Genomic DNA, 17915 nt, shown 5'->3' with positions numbered 1-17915 from the left:
AAAGCGGTTCGAGATGAGGCAAGCGCGCGTTTGTTATACGTGCCAGAAGCCGGGTCACTTTTCGGCGCAGTGTCCGGAAACAACACCAAAAGTTGTGTTTTTTTCAATAGGCAGCACTGACGAGAACATGAAGCTTCTCGAACCTTACATGCGAGACCTCCTCGTGAACGGGAAAGAGTGCCGAGTGCTTCGCGATTCCGCAGCTACGATGGATGTAGTTCACCCGTCTTACGTAGAACCCCATATGTTCACGGGCGAGTGCGCCTGGATCAAGCAAGCCGTGGAAGCTCATAGCGTGTGTCTGCCGGTAGCAAAAGTGCTTATTGAAGGACCTTTCGGAGCGCTTGAGACGGAGGCGGCAGTGTCATCTATGCTGCCACCCCAGTACCCGTACCTATTTTCAAACAGGTCCGATCACCTCCTGCGCGAGAAGGGGCTTTTGTTTGGTGAAGCTAGTGTTCAGGCCTTAACCAGGTCGAAGGTTCGGGAGCTCGCTGCAAAGGCGGTAATTGCGGGGCCGACGTTATCAAACAACGAAAAAGGGTCAGAGGCGCAGCAAGCTGATATTCAGAGCACGCCCGAACTGAATAAACTTGAGTCTGTAACGTTAAAGGCGCCAGATACTGGAGAGGAAACGCCCGACACGGGAAAGTTAGAAGAGCTATCTACTGATTTGCTCATCGCGCCTACGTCAGACGGACTTGATAGGTTGCTAAAAGTCAGCCGGTCGGCTTTGATAGCCGAGCAAAAAAAGGATGGCAGCCTGGAAAACGTGCGCTGCAAAGTCAAAGAAGGTATCGCCAGGAAAACTGCGCGTTTTGTGGAAAGAGGTGGAGTCCTGTACCGGAAGTATCTAGACCGCAGAGGAGTGGAGTTCGATCAGCTGATCGTGCCTCAATGCTATCGTCAAGATCTGTTGCGCTTGTCACACGGGGGTTCGTGGTCCGGACACCTAGGAGTTAAGAAAACTAAGGACCGTCTCTTGCAAGAGTACTATTGGCCAGGGTGTTTTCGGGACGCTGACCATTTCGTGAGGTCATGTGACACCTGTCAGCGGGTGGGCAAACCAGGGGACAAATCAAGGGCGCCGTTGAAATTGGTACCTATCATAACGGAGCCTTTTAGACGGCTCGTTATTGATACAGTGGGACCTCTGCCGGTAACAGCCACGGGGTACAGACACATTTTGACTGTGATCTGCCCAGCGACAAAGTTCCCTGAAGCAGTGCCGCTTAAAGAACTCAGCTCAGTTGAGATAGTCAATGCACTACTGTCCATATTTGCGCGAGTTGGTTTTCCTGCGGAAATCCAATCAGATCAGGGCACAGTGTTTACTAGCGCTTTGACGACAACTTTTCTCGAAAGGTGTGGGGTAAAGCTGTTACACAGCTCAGTGTACCACCCACAGTCGAATTCCGTTGAGAAGCTCCACTCCGTCATGAAGCGCGTGTTGAGAGCGTTGTGTTTTGAACATCGAACTGACTGGGAGCTGTGTCTGCCTGGGGTGATGTTTGCTTTAAGGACCGCGCCGCATGCAGCTACGGGGTTTTCGCCAGCTGAACTGGTGTACGGTCGCTCGCTTCGGTCTCCGCTTCGCATGCTTCGAGAATCATGGGAAGGCAGGGGCGACGACCCAGTCGTGGTGGAGTACGTACTTAAGCTCCTCGAACGCTTAAGAAGGGCACAGGAGTTGTCAGGTGAAGCAATGACAAAGGCCCAGCAGAGGGCCAAGGTTTATTATGATCGGACAGCCAGGGCCCGTCGTTTTGAGGTGGGCGATGAGGTCATGATATTGCGCACATCGCTAAACAACAAACTAGACGTGCAGTGGGAGGGCCCAGCACGAATTGTTCAGAAACTGTCGGACGTTAACTACGTGGTAAGTCTGCCAGGAAAGCGGAAAGCACAGCAAGTTTACCACTGTAATCTGCTCAAACCTTATAGACAAAGGGAAGCAGTGGTGTGCATGATGGTAAACGTTCCTGAAGAGCTTCCGGTCGAGCTTCCGGGACTAGGCTCAGTGACGAACAGGGAAGACACCGGTCAAGTCATTAGTGACCTTATCAGTAAAGCACCGCTGTCGCCCGAGCAGAAAACCGAACTACACCAGCTATTACAAGAGTTTCAAGGTCTGTTCTCTGAGAGGCCTGGTAGGACTTCTGTACTTACTCATGATATAGAACTTACCTCCCCAGAGCCAGTACGATCCAAGGCGTATCGGGTGTCACCCCGCCAGAGCGATATTATGGAGGCTGAGGTAAAGAAAATGCTACAGCTCGGTGTTATTGAGGCAGGTGAGAGTGATTATACCTCCCCTTTGATTTTAGTTGAGGTACCGGGCAAGGAACCTCGTCCTTGCGTCGACTACCGCAGGCTTAATTCCATCACTAAGGATCAAATTTATCCGATCCCTAACATCGAGGAGCGCCTTGAGAAAGTTAGTAGCGCTCAGTTTATTTCCACTCTAGATCTTGTCAGGGGTTATTGGCAGGTTCCACTTACAGAAGAGGCTAGTAGGTATGCGGCGTTCATTTCACCAATGGGAACATTCCGTCCTAAAGTGTTGAGTTTTGGTTTGAAGAACGCGCCATACTGTTTTTCAAGCCCCATGGATAAAGTGTTGCGGGGACAGCAAGAATTCGCTTTACCGTATCTAGACGACGTAGCGATATTCTCCGCATCCTGGTCTGAGCATATGACACACTTGCGGGCAGTGCTAACCCGCCTGCGCGAAGCGGGCTTGACAGTCAAGGCTCCTAAGTGCCAGTTAGCACAGGCCGAGGTTGTCTACCTCGGTCACGTGATTGGTCAGGGTCGTCGCCGCCCCTCTGAAATAAAAGTGGCCGCTGTACGAGACTTTCCGCAACCGCGCACCAAGACCGATATTCGGTCGTTCTTGGGTGTCGCCGGCTACTATCAGAGGTACATCCCTAGGTACTCTGATATCGCGGCTCCCCTGACGGATGCTCTAAGAAAGACAGAGCCTCAAACAGTCGTCTGGGACGAGACAAAGGAAAGAGCTTTTAGCGCCCTAAAGAGTGCCCTAACAAACCAGCCTGTGCTACCATCGCCAGACTATACAAAAGGGTTCATTGTTCAGTGCGATGCTAGTGAGCGAGGCATGGGCGTTGTACTGTGCCAACGGGAAAAGGGAGAAGTAGAACACCCCGTCCTGTATGCTAGTCGTAAGCTGACCAGTCGTGAGCAGGCGTATAGCGCCACCGAGAAAGAGTGTGCATGTCTCGTGTGGGCCGTTCAGAAATTGTCATGCTATCTAGCCGGCTCGAGGTTTATCATTGAGACGGATCACTGCCCTCTCCAATGGCTGCAGACCATCTCTCCCAAAAATGGCCGCCTCCTGCGCTGGAGCCTCGCTTTACAACAATATTCCTTTGAGGTGCGTTACAAAAAGGGGAGTCTCAACGGTAACGCCGATGGCTTAAGTCGAAGCCCCTAACGTGGGAATCAGCCTCAAAATTGTTGGTTACTGATGTTTTTCTTCCTGAGGCAGGATTTTCTTTAACATATTGCTTTTGTTTAGTGTTTCAAAGTGATGATATGCTTTCTAGTGCAATTTTCCAATTTGTGGACGCGTTCTGAGTGATGCTAGACTACTGTAAGGAACTAGGCAGTGGTATAAAAAGGGGAAAGAACCTGGCAGGGCTTAGTGAGGGTTGTGCCGTGCTTGCTGACTGAGCGGTTGAGTTTCAGCGTAGTTCTAACGCTTGCCGGGAACGAGAACAAAAATGTGAACTCTCCCGAAGTCACTTTGCAGTGTCCCGTGCGAACCTGAACGAGAGAACGAGGCCTTCTCTGTGCGCTGCGCTCAAGAAACGTCGAGGGACGCCCGACTTCGGTTATGAGCATCATCGAGCGACATCCCTCCGGACAGCGGATGCAGTCCCCTGTCCATCGGTATCTCCTTTCCCCGGCGGGGCGGTCTGTTACGTTTCGCCTGCGACACGTGGTTTTGCCGGCGCGACTGCGGCGGGGCGGCAGACATTTTGGCCCGATCGTCGTCGCCGCAACGCTCATCGCCAGGTGTTTCCAGGCGCGACTGCGGCGATGCGACCGCAAAGGTTCACCCTCTCATTACAGTCATTGTGCCCGACCGGCAGCGCTACGACAGTGTGCTACGACAGTGTGCTACGACATTGTGCTACGACATTGTGCTACGACATTGTGCTACGACAGCGCTACGACATTGTACGTTCACGTGCTCGTCTATTGAGGGGTTCCTTCTTGCCCTCAACTGCGAGAGTATAAAGACAGCTGCCCCCGGACGCCAAAAGGGAGGGCTCCGATTTCTTCTGTTGAGTAAAGTGCTCTCCCGTCTCTCTACTTCGGTCAACCTGACCGCCAACTGTTTGCGATGTTAAAATAAACAAGTTGTTTTGTTGTTACCAGTCGACTCATGCTTTGCCGGGACCTTCGGATGCTTCCAGTTGTACCCCAGGCCACCAGGCCAACGCTACCCTTGGGGCTTGCGACCCAGGTACAACCACGGGCGTCAGCGCCGAGTTCCCAACAGATCGTACCAGCGGTGCGATCCAAACACCGTACACACCGCAGCGGTCGCACTGGAGTGGGCGTGGCAGACGAGGTCGCACGAGCCGTCGTTGCTTGAAGAGAAGTACGGCCGTGGGGACGACGTTGCCGGCAAAGGTGACGCTCACGTTTGCGCCGTTGCGGGAACAGGAGAGAACGGGAACGGGAGCCTCTATGTTGTCCCTCAGTGTGTCGTTGTCAAAGGAGCTGTCAACGCCGAAAAGGACGCCGACGCAAGAGTGCTTGCCAAGAGCTTTCGCCTTCACTGGTATGTCCGCGATGGCCCGTACATCCAGCAAGCGGGACAGGTCCGCACCGGGCACAGAGTCTGCCGCAACCACGTTACGGCGAAAGTTGACGCGCACGCGTTTGACGCCATCACTGCGGCAAAGTTGGGCGGCGATAAGGTCACTAGACAGCTTCAAAAAGTTGTTTTTGCGGCCGATGGGACGGAAGAGCACAGTGTCGGCGGCATTGTCAGGGGAGGCATGTGCGTTTTGCGACGCATCCGTGATGAGCTCGGCAAACTGGCGGAAGCGTCGCTTCCTTTTTGGGCCGGGCTTAGACGCGGCTGAACGCCCAGAGAGCACTGCGGCGGCGTTTTCGTCTGCGGCAGCTGGCGTCTGTGACAGTTGGGGTGCAACGACGGGCAGTGGTGCATTAGAGACGACGGCTGTTACACGGGTGGCAGGGCCGGATGGAAGTTGGAGCTCGGAGACGGCGCAGGGCGGAACGCTCGGCGGCTGCTTGCGTGGCCCGGCAGGTTCGTCATCCTCGCTCTCGCGAGCGCGTTTCCGAGAACTGGTCAAGTCCATTTCTTCGTCGTCCGAGAGGGGAAGCGGCACCTCAGCGTGGGTTTCCTGCACGCAAGGGCCGTTCTCGGATGGCGCCGAAGTTGCCGCTGGGGCTGCCGGTGCGGTCGTAGGCACGGGGGGAACTGCAGGGATCTTCAACGAGGGGGCCCGTACACGTAGCCACTCGCCCAGCATGCGAGTGGCGCGACGCTCGAGGTCCTCCCTTGCCCGGAGCTCATCGAGGGTCGCGGGGCCGAGTATCACCCGGCTCAAGCTGGCATGGCGTCGATGGCGGACGCGTGGCGGCGGCTCGCCGGGTGGCCGAAACTCCATGCTGTGCTGCCGAGGCCTCTTCTCGCGTGCGGGAAGAAAGCCGAAAGCAGCGAAAAGCGCGGCAACGTGCTCCTAAGCGGGCGCAAACATGGGCGACGCCGAAACACGTGGTGGCAATCGAGGCGAAGTCGTCAGAGCGAGGAGCAACGTGACCTTCTCCGATCGCAGCTCAGACGCGACTGTCATAGCAAATTAGTGGACAGCTATGTGAAGTAAGGATAATAGATTTATCGGCCATATAAACTTGCAAACGTAGGCCTACAGTAACCGGGGATAGATTTCTGTGGCTTTGAAGGGAAAACTACGGGCCCGTGATTGCTGCATATGTGTTATCGCGCGAAGTAGCGCAGCAGCGTTTGACAGTGCTTTCGGTTGCTCGGAACAGAGGCTGAATCGACGCAGCTTCCACGTGCGACGGTTTCGCGTTTCCGCAGACGCAGAAGAGAAAACCAAAAAAGAAGCAAACCCTTACACTGAGTGGGTGTGTTCTGTCTTACCTACCTCTTGCTAATGAGTTGTTTATGCTTTGTCTGCCCAAGCATAAACTAACGTGGATTGAAACTTGGTACTTTTTCCGGAAGCGCTCTCAATGTGCTCGCTTTGCTTGCGTAGCTTTCCCTTCATAGCCACAGAAAGTTGTCCGCAGTTTGACCATATTAACAAGTATGGTGCCACGCGCGCACGGGTTAACATGAACGCGTCTCACTCGATGGCGCCGAAAACTCGCTGTTAAAGCGTTGCAAAGAGGAACCGCGACAGCAACAGCGAGCGAATTGACCTTCGTACAGCCCCTCGCATCAACGCGAACTACGCCTTGAAAACACAGCTCAGCGCGCACTCTGTAACAGTCGCTGATGGCTTTCAGCATACAGCGACCCGCGGCCTCCTCGGCTGCTCGGAGTAGAACCCCTTCCCCCTGCTACCTCCGCGCGATGTCTTGCGCGCGACGGAAGGTGACGCGCTTCCTCCTTGCTTTCCACCGTTGCATGTACGAAATAGAGCCGCGATCGTCGGCTCACCCTCGCACGCTTTCACTAAGAAGTACATCAAATTCTACATTTTATGCACATATTTTAAATGCGATACACTTTTCAAACAATGGTTTTTGGTGTCGACATTTCGGCCGGAGACAAACCTTGCCAGTTTCCACAAAAAGAAAAAGAACAATAAATAAAGAGAACCTGTGCGTGTGAAAGGGAGTGAAAGAGAGTTGAGGTAAGAATTTATGTAGGCCAGTTAAGGCTTTGGGTAGGAAGTATTTATCTTATGGAGTGACATATTGTAGGCTGCGAGGGCCGCAAGTTCGGCTAAGTGTGAAGACGCAGCACGGAAAGTGCTTTAAAGTAAACACCTGAATAGGATCATTGCACCCTGCGCCGTTTATTGAATATATAAGCGCCGCTTATTATATATATATATATATATATATATACTGTCGCGACTTACACGCACCTTGATTATAGGCCAACTGAAAACGACTAGGCACGGAGCTCGTCTTCTCTTCTGCACTGTGCGAGATCTTGGTGTTTCTTTTCGTGCCGCAGATAGCATGTATTAGCTGGGGCCATATATATATATATATATATGTATATATGTATATATATATATATTAGCTATATTGCGGGAATAAATGCGAAGTCAACAATCAATTGCCAGCGCTGGACCTTTTTTGGACCGGCCCGGCCTCATCTGCCGGTAGCTCCGCAGTACGGCTCTGCTGTCAAGATGGCGGTTGTGCTGCACGCGTTCACGGCGTTCGAGGAGCGGAGTGGGATGATATATATATTCTAATTTTTCGCAGCCCACGCAAACAAACCCGGTGGGGACTGGCGGCGCATTGAATGTAAGTTACACTTTTTCCTGTCTATGATACCAAACTTTCATTCGCCAGGCCATATTTTTCGCGTTAACAGTGAGCTTTCCTCTAAGTTTTATGGAGAGCCAGTTAGAGCAACCATGTCACCGTAGCATTAGCGTAAAACGGGCTCCCCTCGAGAGAGCTATTTACGCGTGCTCAAAATTTGGTTGATGTGAACTGATTAGCTTCACTAGCATTCGCTTTCAGGTATTCCTTGGGTTCCTCAAATTTGAAAGTGCTCATGTAGATATAGGGCGATTTTAGGAAATAGGGGAATTAAGAAACATCAGAACCTACCACGCCTCACAACTGATAGATGAATCAAGCGCAACGACAATGATTTCAAGTTCTTGCAAACATCGAATTAAATCACTGCGTGCACGCGACGCGTGAGTGCAAATGCTGTCACTTCTTTTCTTCTATTTTGTTTATTTCTCTTTGTGCTTTCCGGCCAACACCTTGAGGGCCAGGAGTTGACAGAAGCATTACTGTAGAAGGTTTGATACATTTTTCCCACGGCAGTATGATTCACGCAGGAAATGTATGGGTGTTGATTGGAACGTTTCATGATGTTCGGATACTTCAATGACTCTGCTATCATCACGTTGCACCGTAGTCTTTCAAAACCACGAAAATGTATCAACTTTGCTCATTTAATTACACAATCAGAAAAAATATTGACACTCACTTAAGCATTCGTACATGATTTGCATGCGAAAGCATGATTTGTCTATTTAATGTTACTGCTATATTTCGTGACGTCATGCATACTCACCTGTCCTTGACAACTTTACCTCAATCCACCAGATTAATCTACCTTGCTTTAATTTGTACCTACCGAATTTCATTTTAATCCACGCACGCACGCACGCACGCACGCTGTGTTTATTGTCGCGTGTATTTTTCATTTGTGTCGCGTATTTTTTTTTTGTATTTCGCGAGTGTTAATAGTTCCCACGTGGTGGGCTTAGTGTCGCGCGAGTGGCGTCAGGGCGTGCGTTGTGTGACCCGCACGCCTTCCGCGAACTAGGACCCGCTACTCGCAGGGGTATGTTCTTGTTCTTTCATTATGTTTTGCGCATGATTTTATTTCATTAAATTGAACGTGTTTGTTGTACGCCGCCTCCCGTCTCATGCCTCCAGTTCACGGTCGATCAGGCGTGGACTTTATCGCTGGTCAGCAGTCGAACCCTCAATAAACGCACGCGGGGTGGATTTGTTGTCACCCCATCCCCTCTGGTTCGGAGAGTGCGACTGGCTCACCACCAATCCTTGACACTCTGTCACCTACAAATCCGGCCGACTACACAAGGACGCTGACTGCCGGTCTCGCTACCCGGTAGACGAGCCTGACGACGCCGACAGCAGTACCGCCGACGGCATTTTCTCTGTGTCTGCCTTCGCTAACATCGCCGATGAGCAGTACCGAGACCTATCGCTGCGAGTACTCATCGAGCGTCTGCGCTCTATACCTACCGACGCATCCGTTCGCCGATATGTCTTCCAGGGCGGCATTCTGTACCGAAGGAACTTCCTCCCTGATGGCCCTGATCTTCTTCTTGTCGTGCCAAAACATCTAAGACAGACTGTCCTCTTGAGGTGCATGACGCACCCACTGCATGACATCTTGGGGTAACCCGCACGTACGACCGCGTCCGCCGCCGCTTCTATTGGCCTGGTCTCGCTCGCTCCGTCCGACGCTATGTTGCTGCCTGTGATATATATATATCATCAGCCTGGTTATGCCCCCTGCAGGGCAAAGGCCTCTCCCATACTTCTCCAACTACCCCGGTCATGTACTAATTGTGGCCATGTTGTCCCTGCAAACGTCTTAATGTCATTCGCCCACCTAACTTTCTGCCGCCCCCTGTTACGCATCCCTTCCCTTGGAATCCAGTCTGTAACCCTTAATGACCAACAGTTATGTTCCCTCCTCATTACATGTCCTGCCCTTGCCCTCATTTCTTTTTCTTCATTTCAACTAAGATGTCATTAACTCGCGTTTGTTCCCTCACCCAATCTGCTCTTTTCTTACCCCTTAACGTTACACCTATCATTCTTCTTTCCATAGCTCCTTGCGTCGTCCTCAATTTGAGCAGAACCGTTTTCATAAGCCTCCAGGTTTCTGCCCCTACGTGAGTAGTGGTAAGACACAGGTATTATACACGTTTCTCTAGAGGGATAATGGCAACCTGCTGTTCATGATCGGAGAATGCCTGCCAAACACACCCCAGCATATTCTTATTCATCTGATTATTTCCGTCTCATGATCCGGATCCGCCGTCACTACCTGCCCTAAGTAGATGTATTCCCTTACCACTTCCAGTGCCTCGATACCTATTTTAAATTTCTGTCCTCTTTCGAGACGGTTACACGTTATTTTTGTTTTCTGCAGATTAATTTTTAGGCCCACTGTTCTGCTTTGGCTCTCCAGGTCAGTGAGCATGCATTGCAATTGGTCCCTTGAGTTACTAAACAAGGCAATATTATCAGCGAATCGCAAGTTACTAAGGTATTCTCCATTAACTTTTATCCCCAATTCTTCCCAATCCAGGTCTCTGAATACGTCCTGTAAACACGCTGTGAATAGCATTGGAGATATCATATCTCCCTGCCCGACGCGTTTCGTTATTGGGATTTTGTTGCTTTCTTTATGGAGGACTACGGTGGCTGTGGAGCCGCTATAGATATCTTTCAGTATTTTTACATACGGCTCGTCTACACCCTCATTCCGCAATGCCTGCATGACTGCTGAGGTTTCGACTGAGTCAAACGCTTTCTCGTAATCAATGAAAGCTATATATAAGGGTTGGTTATATTCCGCACATTTCTCTATCACCTGAGTGATAGTGTGAATATGGTCTATTGTTGAGTAGCCTTCACGGAATCCTGCCTGGTCCTTTGCTTGACAGAAGTCTAAGGTGTTCCTGATTCTATTTGCGATTACCTTAGTAAATAGTTTGTAGGCAACTGACATTAAGCTGGTCGGTCTATAATTTTTCTAGTCTTTGGCGTCCCCTTTCTTATGGACTGGGATTATGTTAGCGTTCTTCCAAGATTCCGATATGCTCGAGGTCATGAGGCATTGCGTATACAGGGTGGCCAGTTTCTCTAGAACAATCTGTCCACCATCCTTCAACAAATCTGCTGTTACCTGATCCTCCCCAGCTGCCTTCCCTCTTTGCATATTTCCCAAGGCTTTCTTTACTTCTTCCTGCGTTACCTGTGGGATATCGAATTCCTCTAGACTATTTTCTCTTCCATTATCGTCGTGGGTGCCACTGGTACTGTATAAATCTCTATAGAACTCCTCAGCCACTTGAACTATCTCATCCATATTAGTAATGATATTGCCGGCTTTGTCTCTTAACGCATACATCTGATTCTTGCCAATTCCTAGTTTCTTCTTTACTGCTTTTAGGCTTCCTCCGTTCCTGAGAGCCTGTTCAATTCTATCCATATTATACTTCCCTATGTCAGCTGTCTTACGCTTGTTGATTAACTTCGAAAGTTCCGCCAGTTCTATTCTAGCTGTAGGGTTAGAGGCTTTCATAAATTGCCGTTTCTTGATCAGATCTTTCGTCTCCTGCGATAGTTTACTGGTATCCTGCCTAACGGAGTTACCACCAACTTCCATTGCGCACTCCTTAATGATGCCCACAAGATTGTCGTTCATTGCTTCAACACTAAGGTCCTCTTCCTGAGTTAAAGCGGAATACTGTTCTGCAGCTTGATCTGGAATTCCTCTATTTTCCCTCTTACCGCTAATTCATTGATCGGCTTCTTATGTACCAGTCTCTTCCGTTCCCTCCTCCGGTCTAGGATAATTCGAGTTCTTACCATTCTGTGGTCGCTGCAGCGCACCTTGCCAAGCACATCCACATGTTGCATGATGCCAGGGTTAGCGTAGAGTATGAAGTCTATTTCATTTCTAGTGTCGCCGTTCGGGCTACTCCACGTCCACTTTCGGCTATCCCGCTTGCGGAAGAAGGTATTAACGCGATAGCGTTAAGGAGCTCGTGTCGCAGAAAAGCCGGTGTCGTCGGCGTCGGTGTCGGTGTCGGCGTCCGCGACGTTGGCCGTGAGCGATAAATCACGGCAGGCACTTCATAAATAAAAAGCAACTTCCAAGATGGGCTGGGTGGGAATCGAACCAGGGTCTCCGGAGTGTGAGACGGAGACGTTACCACTGAGCCACGAGTTCGATGCTTCAAAGCGGTACAAAAGCGCCTCTAGTGAACGCGGTGTTGCCTTAGAACGAGGTGTTTCTAAGGCTCAGGCGTGCGTCGCTTGCTCAGGCGCACATTTCGTTGTCGCGCCGAACGCTGCGTTGCTCGACGCTCACCGCGTCCGATGCGGGGCGAGTAGTCGCTGCGCCGTAGCCCATTTTCTTACACCCCTTGGCGGGTCGACGGGAACGCTCTCGCGTTCCACTCTTGAAGGCGAAGCTTAAGCGTCCTCCAATTTTTTCATTATCCGTATAATATTCTGTTCCGCAAACTCTACTAATAACTCTCCCCTGCTATTCCTAGTGCCTATGCCATATTCCCTCACTGCCTTTTCTACCGCCTGCTTCTTGCCTACCTTCGCATTAAAGTCGCCCATTAGTATAGTGTATTTTGTTTTCACTCTACCCATCGCCGATTACACGTCTTCATAGAAGCTTTCGACTTCCTGGGCATCATGACTGGATGTAGGGGCGTAGACCTGTGCAACCTTCATTTTGTACCTTTTATTAGGTTTCACAACAAGACCTGCCACCCTCTCGTTAATGCTATAGAATTCATGTATGTTACCAGCTGTATTCTTATCAATCAGGAATCCGACTCCTAGTTCTCGTCTCTCCGCTAAGCCCCGGTAGCCCAGGACGTGCCCGCTTTTTAGCACTGTATATGCTTCTTTTGGCCTCCAAACTTCACTGAGCCCTATTATATCCCATTTACTGCCCTCTAACTCCTCCAATAGCATTGCTAGAGTCGCCTTACTAGATAACGTTCTAGCGTTAAACGTTGCGTTAAACCGGCCCGACTTAGACCCTCTAATGAGCGGGTCCGAGCCCGCACGGGCCCGCGGATTCAAGCGCAGCCTCGCAAAAAACAGCTGAAATCGGAACCAGCCGGGCCTTAGCTTTCGTGTCGGCTCGGGCCCGTGCAGGGGTCTATTTCTTCCTGTCTGCTCGCGCGCGCGCTTTGAACAACGATTTTAATTATTTGGGCGCGTCACCGCCTTCCTTCCCCGCTTCTTCCAAGCCCTTTCTCCGGGCTACGGGAACGGAGCTCACTAGGGTGCAAAAGCAAAAATAAGAAAAATGTCGCAGATTCCTCGGAATAGCGGACCGTCGATTATCATAGCAAATTAGTGGACACCTATGTGAAGTAAGGATAATAGATTTATCGGCCATGTAAACTTGCAAATGTAGGCCTACAGTAACCGCGGATAGATTTCTGTGGCTTTGAAGGGAAAACTACGGGCCCGTGATTGCTGCATGTGTGTTATCGCGCGAAGTAGCGCAGCAGCGTTTGACAGTGCTTTCGGTTGCTCGGAACAGAGGCTGAATCGACGCAGCTTCCACGTGCGACGGTTTCGCGTTTCCCCAGACGCAGAAAAGAAAAGCCAATAAATAAGCAAACCTTTACACTGAGTGGGTGTGTTGTGTCTTATCTACCTCTTGCTAACGAGTTGTTTATGTTTTGTCTGCCCAAGCATAACCTAACATGGATTGAAACGTGGTACTTTTTCCGGAAGCGCTCTCAATGTGCTCGCTTTGCTTCCGTAGCTTTCCATTCATAGCCACAGAAAGTTGTCCGCAAGTTTGACCATATTAACAAGTATGGTGCCACGCGCGCACGGGTCAACATGAACGCGTCTCACTCGATGGCGCCGAAAACTCGCTGTTAAAGCGTTGCAAAGAGGAACCGCGACAGCAACAGCGAGCGAATTGACCTTCGTACAGCCCCTCGCATCAACGCGAACTACGCCTTGAGAACACAGCTCAGCGCGCACTCTGTACCAGTCGCTGATGGCTCTCAGCATACAGTGACCCGCGGCCTCCTCGGCTGCTCGGAGTAGAACCCCTTCCCCCTGCTACCTCCGCCCGATGTCTTGCGCGAGACGGAAGGTGACGCGCTTCCTCCTTGCTTTCCACCGTTGCATGTACGTAATAGAGCCGCGATCGTCGGCTCACCCTCGCACGCTTTCACTAAGAAGTACATCAAATTCTACATTTTATGCATATCTTTTAAATGCGATACACTTTTGAAACAATGGTTTTCGGTGTCGACATTTCGGCCGGAGACAAACCTTGCCAGTTTCCACATGAAGAAAAAGAACAATAAATAAAGAGAACCTGTGCGTGTGGAAGGGAGTGAAAGAGAGTAGAGGTAAGAATTTATGTAGGCCAGTTAAGGCTTTGGGTAGCAAGTATTTATCTTATGGAGTGACATATTGTAGGCTACGAGGGCCACAAGTTCGGCTAAGTGTGCAGACGCAGCACGGAAAGTGCTTGAATGTAAACACCTGAATAGGATCATTGCACCCTGCGCCGTTTATTGAATATATATGCGCCGCTTATTATATATATATATATATATATATATATATATATATATATATATATATATATATATATATGTATATACTGTCGCGACTTACACGCACCTTGATGATAGGCCAACTGAAAACGACTAGGCACGGACCTCGTCTTCTCTTCTGCACTGTGCGAGATCTTGGTGTTTCTTTTCGTGCCGCATATAGCATGTATTAGCTGTGACCATATATATATATATATATATATATATATTAGCTATATTACAGGAATACATGCGAAGTCAACAATCAATTGCCAGCGCTGGACCTTTTTTGGACCGGCCCGGCCTCATCTGCCGCTAGCTCCGCAGTACGGCTCTGCTGTCAAGATGACCGTTGTGCTGCACGCGTTCACGGCGTTCGAGGAGCGGAGTGGGATGATATATATATTCTAATTTTTCGCAGCCCACGCAAACAAACCCGGTGGGGACTGGCGGCGCATTGAATGTAAGTTACACTTTTTCCTGTCTATGATACCAAACTTTCATTCGCCAGGCCATATTTTTGGCGTTAACAGTGAGATTTCCTCTAAGTTTTATGGAGAGCCAGTTAGAGCAACCATGTCACCGCGGCATTAGCTTAAAACGGGCTCCCCTCGAGAGAGCTATTTACGGGTGCTCAAAATTTCGTGGATGTGAACTGATTAGCTTCACTAGCATTCGCTTTCAGGTATTCCTTGGGTTCCTCAAATTTGAAAGTGCTCATGTAGATATAGGGCGATTTTAGGAAATAGGGGAATTAAGAGACATCAGCACCTACCACGCCTCACAACTGATAGATGAATCAAGCGCAACGACAATGATTTCAAGATCTTGCTAACATCGAATTAAATCACTGCGTGCACGCGACGCGTGAGTGCAAATGCTGTCACTTCTTTTCTTCTATTTTGTTTATTTCTCTTTGTGCTTTCTGGCCGACAGCTTGAGGGCCAGGAGTTGACATAAGAATTACTGTAGAAGGTTTGATACATTTTTCCCACGGCAGTATGATTCACGCAGGAAATGTATGGGTGTTGATTGAAACGTTTCATGTTGTTCGCATACTTCAATGACTCTGCTATCATCACGTTGCACCATAGTCTTTCAAAACCACGAAAATATATCAAGTTTGCTCATTTATATACACAATCAGAAAAAATATTGACACTCACTTAAGCATTCGTACATGATTTGCATGCGAAAGCATGATTTGTCTATTTAATGTTACTGCTATTTTTCGTGACGTCATGCATACTCACCTGTCCTTGACAACTTTACCTCAATCCACCAGATTAATCTACCTTGCTTTAATTTGTACCTACCGAATTTCATTTTAATCCACCTTGTTGCGTACTCCAGGGTAGCGTATCGCACTGCTCCCGAGTTGTAGCGACGCCTGCCTATTGAAGCTCGACCGACGTTACTTATTGCGTAGCGTGGCGTTATCGGCGGGCTTCAGGCATCCGATAGATCATGACGGCCAAGCAAGGGCGAGAAGATTTCTAGTGCAAAACTTGCACGGTTTATTCAAAGGTAGATGAACGAAAATGAGAAGAGCTTGAAGTGATCAAAAGTACATGTCGGAGCCCCTAAATAGGATCTCTGCCATCGTGGGCGGGATCTTGCTTCCGTCGACGTCACGTGACCCACACAGAAAGAGGGCACCTCCTCCTCTGCTTATACCGAGCCTGCTGAACGGAGGAAGTCGTCACGCCTCCTGGAATTGTAGACGCCTGTCCGTCTCTTCTGCGCGTTGCGGGTTCGTGAAAGTTCTCCTCTAGGTCCAATTCGAGGAAAGGGCCTCTCTAAACTCGCACACACACACACACACACACACACACACACACACACACACACACACACACACACACACACACACACGCGCGCGCGCGCGCACGCGCACGCACACAGGCACGCACGCACGCACACACGCACACACACGCACACACGCACGCACTCACCCACACACACCCACACACACACACACACACACACAAAAGAGGCCTGGTGGAAGAAGGTCGGGTGAGAGAAAGTTCTTTGTGTTAGGGTTGGCGTCTGATGCCAGACGCCAACCCTAACAGCATCTCCGGCGGGGGAAGAAGATCCCGACGTGTAGGGGCCAGCAGCCGCTGTACGAGTGATCGGCGTTTCGGTAGTAGAGTTCCCCTTAGAGGTGAAGAACCCTTAGTTCGTAGCAGGTAGATTCCTGGTAGTTGTCATCAGACCTCAAGGCGCATTTTCGACTTTTCTCCATGGTGCAGTCCGGTGAAATTGGTGTTGCAAGCAGGTCTCGCAACTTTGCGTCTCCGGCGTGGGCAAGCAATCCCCCAGAACAGTGCCGCACCCACAACCATAACGCAGCGAGCACAAGGCCAACCTCCCCCAAGACAAACCCGGCTTTAAAAAAAAACAGCTACAACTTTCCTATTCACTACGCGCGTCCTCCCCCCCCCCCCCCTTGAACACTAAGAACAGCCATTTCTTGAAAGCGTTAAAAAGTGGTTATTAAAATCCGCTAACAATCGGTTTCACTTCGGAAAAACGTATGAACGGAAACCGGATGAGCATGAGTCTTTCGTTACTCTAGGGGCAACAACTCAAACCAACGGCATTGCCGTTAAGCTTATCCTTCTTGTAACGAATATCGAAGCTTTGCTGTTGAAGAGCCAAGCTCCAGCGCAAAAGACGACCGTTTTTCGTAGACATGGAGTGCAGCCATGTGAGGGGACAGTGTTCAGTCTCTATGGTGAATCTTGAACCAGCAATATAGCAAGCTAGCTTCTGCACCGCCCATACTACGCAGGCGCATTCTTTTTCTGATGCACTGCATGCTTCCTCCCGAACTGAAAGCTTTCTACTGGCGTACAGTACAGGGTGTTCGTTCTCGTCATCCTTCTTTTGACAGAGCACGACCCCCTTAACCCTGTCACTGGCATCACACTGAAGAACGAATGGCTTAGAGTTGTCGGGCGCGTAAAACACGGGCTGACTCGTTAATGCTTTCTTCAGCATACTAAAAGCCTTTTCTTTTGCGTCATCCCACTTTACCATTTGTGGTTCTGTTTTTCTGAGAGCATCCGTTAAAGGAGTCGCAATATCGGAATACCGCGGGATATATCTTTGGTAATAACCCGCCAAGCCAAGGAACGATCCGGAAGGAATCCGTGCCAAGGAAGTCCCGCTAGGTGTGTGGTTGCGGCAAGTTGTCTATTGCGGTCAGTTTAACCTCGGAACGCCGACGATGACCTTGCCCTATTACACGACCTAGATAAGCTACCTCCGCGCGCCCTAATTGGCATTTGGGAGCCTTAACAGTTAAGTTGGCCTCTCGTAGACGACGCAACACGGTTCGCAGGCGTAGCATATGGTCCGCCCATGATGAAGAAAAGGTTGCTATGTCATCGAGATACGGAAATGCAAAGTCCTCCATTCCTCGTAGCTCCTGGTCTATAGGCTAGAGAAGCAATATGGCGCATTCTTCAATCCAAAGCTCAAGACTTTCGGACGAAAGGTTCCCATCGGGGAAATAAACGCCGCAAGCCTGCTTGCCCTCTCGGTCAACGGAACCTGACCCTCTGACTAAATCGATCGTTGAGATGAAATTAGCACTACTCCCTTTCTCAAGCCTTTCCTCAATATGCGGTATTGGATAAGTCTGGTCCTTCGTGATTAAATTGAGCCTGCAGTATTCGATACATGGTCGCGGCTCCTTTCCTGGGACCTCAACTAAGATAAGACGCGAGGTATAATGACTCTCTCCTGGCTCGATTACACCTAGCTCTGACATCTTGTTTATTTCGGCGGTCATGACTTCCCTTT

This window comes from Dermacentor variabilis, chromosome 3, assembly GCF_050947875.1.
Source record: "Dermacentor variabilis isolate Ectoservices chromosome 3, ASM5094787v1, whole genome shotgun sequence".
NCBI classification, from domain to species: domain Eukaryota; kingdom Metazoa; phylum Arthropoda; class Arachnida; order Ixodida; family Ixodidae; genus Dermacentor; species Dermacentor variabilis.
This window is presented reverse-complemented; position numbering follows the sequence as displayed.